The sequence below is a fragment of the Neophocaena asiaeorientalis genome, unplaced genomic scaffold (genome assembly GCF_003031525.2).
Source record: "Neophocaena asiaeorientalis asiaeorientalis breed wild unplaced genomic scaffold, Neophocaena_asiaeorientalis_V1.1 scaffold312, whole genome shotgun sequence".
Classification (NCBI taxonomy): Eukaryota; Metazoa; Chordata; class Mammalia; order Artiodactyla; family Phocoenidae; genus Neophocaena; species Neophocaena asiaeorientalis.
In genome coordinates, this window is record NW_020174707.1 from 2,516,731 (window position 1) to 2,520,978 (window position 4,248).

Genomic DNA, 4,248 nt, shown 5'->3' on the forward strand with positions numbered 1-4,248 from the left:
AAAAAAAAAAAGAAAAGAAAAGAAAACTACAGAGCACTAAAAAAAAAATCAAAATAGAGGAAGAAATGGCGAACATTACACCTATCCAGGCATTCTTGCCCGACAAATTATCAGTCATCTGACCATCGTTTTAAGCAGTACTTCTGACTCTTCTTTGGTTCAATGGTTGAGTGACATCTGTGGTAGCCAGCTTCCAAGATGGCTCCCGAAGACCATCACCTCCTGATATTTATCCCTCCCACACTGAATCACTGATGGCTTTGGGCGACCAACAGAATACTGCAGAAGTGACAGTGTTGACTTTAGAGGCTAGATCAAAAACAGGCATTGCAACTATGGCCTTGTTCTCTTTAATTACTTGCTCTGTGAGGACAGTTGCCCATGACCTTGGGCAACTTATGCAACTCTTCTGAGGTTCACTTTTCCTCACCTTTAAAATGAAGATATTTATTTCATAGTATTTAACAGGGTATTGTGAAGACTGAATAAGACATGCATATAAAGCACGTAACAGGATGCCTGGCACATAATAGGCTTTCATTAAATGTGGCTAATACTGGTGTGGTGGTGGTAGTGGTGGTGGTAGAAGCTGCCGTAGCAGCAACTGATTGGCTGTGAGATGTGAAGGAAAGAGAGGAATCAAGGATGATTCCTAGGTTTTTGGCTTGAATAACTGAAGAACTGATGGTGTCATCTACTGACTTCGGGGACAACAGAAGATAAGTTGTGGAGAGTAAGGACATTCTTTTTTCTTGGACCGAAGGTACTTATTAAGCCTCAAACAGGTAATACTAAAATTATCTTTCAATCACTTATAAACAGGATTCCTTTTCCATTCTTTCTTCTCTAAATTATTTTGAAGTATTTTTTTGTTCTAAATAATTCCTTCCTGGAACGTGAAAAATTGTTGAAGTAAAAATGATAGGAATTCCAGAGGTCAAATTACTCTGCAGTCAATGGCCATGTACCCCTGGATGAACCACTGTTCTTGATTAAATGATGGCAAGCACTGCAAATGCAAAGATGAATAACAGCAAACAAAATCCAGACACTCAGGTAGTCCTCACTTTTGTTTTACAGAGAAGTATTAGCAAACATTAAGAAGGATATATGCAATAAACAAGAAATAAGATAAGCATCAGGGGTTATGAGAATTGGCAAAGTACGCTTCTTAATTTTAAATGAAGATTTACTGATAACTAAAGTGCTCGAGCTTGATGAAATTAGATTTCTGTTCCCATTCTCAGACTCCCACTGGTTTAACTACCCAAGGAAGGGTAATGTGTGATGCAGGTCTGGCTCCTCAGCTGTACACACTTAGCTTTCATTTAGTTAATAGTTCATAGACTGATTAAACAATACTATACATAAAATTGGTTTCACAATTCTTTATATTGTAATATAACTATTGATTTTATTTGAGGCATATTTGGTCTTCGGATTCTGGCGCTTTCCAGGATTCCCCAAAGTCATTATGAAATACTCCAAACAATGTACTACTTTGAATCTGAATGGAGGCAGCACAGGACAATTTGAAGTAGAATAAGTTAGTTCATTAGTTAACCAAGATGAGACCCAAACCCCTGAATGCACTGCTCTGGGCCTCACTTCTTTATCCCCCAGCTCTATGATATTTGATTCCAGTAACCTGCTAAAGTAAGAAAACTTTGCATTTAGTTTCTCTTTATTTGTGATAAAGCTGAATTGCAAATAAGCCATCCACAACGATTTTACAGACAGGTTTGTACCAATATTTTATTGGGTTACTATGGAGTGGTTCCCTCTACCACTGTATTATACAAAACTAACTAGTCATGGGGATTAAACCTTTGAACTTAACTTCTGCCAAGCATGCTAATGAAGTTAAATGAGGTGTACCGGTTCATGAAATAATCAAAAGGAAGCACAGTATATATACTGTCCACTAATTTCCTCCCACTATAGAAATAGAGAAATGAGTTTGGTTTTTTTTTTTTTTGAGAAGGTAGTTGCTACATTTACTGTTAACTACTGAATTTCTTCAATACTCTGTTTAATTTCCTTTTCTTCCCACTGCAGTTCGTGTCATGCAAGAATCTATTCACGCTGACTAAAACTGAAAGATAATGGAAGAGTGATGATCAGAGAATTTAAAATCTGAAATTTAGCATCACCACCCTGAACAACAGAGCCTTGGTTGGCATAAACTACTCATACAGGTAAGACTGATCACTTTTAACTTAAAAGTTAACTCTATAGAAACTCTAACAGGACTAAACTTTAAGTTTTGAAAGCTGATCATTAAGAAAGGTCAGCATATTAATTATGTAGATAATCGTTAGTAACTGAAGTTAGAATTGTAGACTTCTTTCATTTGTCAAATTAGCAGAGGCACAATGTGTTACAGGAGTGATTCAAGACAAGACAATCTGCTGAGAGGAATGCAGTCTTGTACACATTTTCTGGAGAGCAATCCTGTACATATAATGTGATTGTTATTTGATTTTTTAAGCTTTAGAGTATTTTCTAAATTTTAGAAAATAATTATCTAGCAGTTTTATAATCAAACTTTACCTTTAAAGGAGCGGTACACAGTAGATACAAATTTGAGGTTTGGGAAGCTAAAGATGGTCAACTAGTTGTCATTTGTTATAGTGAAGGTTCCTATAGAGTTTCGATGTCATCTGTCTGATAAAGCTAGCCTCTGTGAAAGTCTTTTTACCCCTCTTCTGTTCTGAAGCATTTGCTAGTAGAAAAGCAAGGCAATGGTAATGAATAATATGAGATAACAGATGCTCTATGTGGTGGTCTAGTTTAAAAAAAAAAAAGGAATACTATCCATTAATACGGAAGCACCACCTTTATAGATTTTAGTACATAATGCATTATCTACACAAGGCAGCGGCTAGTGTTTTTAACATCATCATAAAAGGAAGCTCCATTCCTTATGTAATATAAAAATTTACTTTGATCAGATAATTTTTTCTTAAGAAATAAACTGGCTAATTTCACTCTCTGACTGATTTTTTTTAAACATCTTTATTGGAGTATAATTGCTTTACATTGCTGTGTTAAGTTTCTGCTGTATAACAAAGTGAATCAGCTATATGTACACATATATCCCCATACCTCCTCCCTCTTGCATCTCCCTCCCACCCTCCCTATCCCCCCCACTAGGTGGACACAAAGCACTGAGCTGATCTCCCTGTGCCATTCGGCTGCTTCCCACTAGCTAGCTATTTTACATTTGGTAGTGTATATATGTCCATGCCACTCTCTCACTGCGTCCCTGATTGCTCTTTTCATGGGCAAGGTTAATCCATTAATATTTATTTTGATGATTTCTATAATCTTGCTTTTGAAAAATATTTATTCCATATTTTAATTGATTTTTTTCTTCATTTTTGTTCCATCCTCCCACCCCCCAGTAAATTAGAATTTCAGCACTCTATTCCTATTTTTTAGGTGGTTACCTTGAAATTTTGTCATGCATATTTAACTCGACATATACTAAAGTGAAACAGTATGTTAATCCCACTGCCAAAGAATACAAAGGCACTGGAACATCAAGTTAGATCCCAGTCTTGACTTGCGTATTATTCTTGTCCAGCACTTTCGTTCTGTCCTGTTTTAAATCCACAAATTTGAAATTACTCTTAAAATACATGATTATTTTGGTTTGGATTTACATAAATGTTTACGATTTTATTTGCTCAGCATTCCTTTTTGCATTGCAGACCATCCTTTGGGGAGCATTTTTCTTTCTTCCTAAACTACATCCTTTAAAGTTCCTTTAGTGATAGTCTCTTGTTGATAAGCTCCCTCAGGTGGTATTTATCTGTAAATATTTCATTTCAGCCTCAATCTTTTTTTTTTAACACCTTTATTGGAGTATAATTGCTTTATAATGTTGTGTTAGTTTCTTCTGTATAACAAAACGGATCAGCTATATGTATACATATATCCCCATATCCCCTCCCTCTTGCGTCTCCCTCCCACCCTCCCTATCCCACCCCTCTAGGTGGTCACAAAGCACGGAGCTGATCTCCCCATGCTATCAGCAGCTTCCCACCAGCCATCCATTTTACATTTGGTACTGTATGCATGTCAATGCTACTCTCTCACTGCGTTCCAGCCTCCCCTTCCCCTGCTGTGTCCTCAAGTCCGTTCTCACGTCTGCATCTTTATTCCTGCCCTACCACTAGGTTCATCAGTACCATTTTTCTAGATTCCATATATATGTGTTAGCATACGGTATTTGTTTTTATC

The 4,248-nt window shown here is 36.7% G+C and overlaps 2 protein-coding genes across 5 annotated transcripts in view; one reads left to right on the forward strand and one right to left on the reverse strand.

Annotated features, from left to right (window-relative positions):
- CASK (calcium/calmodulin dependent serine protein kinase) overlaps positions 1–4,248 on the reverse strand; it is a 373,376-nt gene that overhangs the window by 163,859 nt on the left and 205,269 nt on the right. The window lies entirely within an intron of this gene.
- GPR82 (G protein-coupled receptor 82) overlaps positions 2,132–4,248 on the forward strand; it is a 5,194-nt gene continuing 3,077 nt past the window's right edge. Inside the window, exon 1 of the mRNA XM_024759855.1 lies at positions 2,132–2,198. The gene's annotated coding sequence lies outside the window, so the exon portion shown is untranslated. The remainder of the gene's footprint in view (positions 2,199–4,248) is intronic.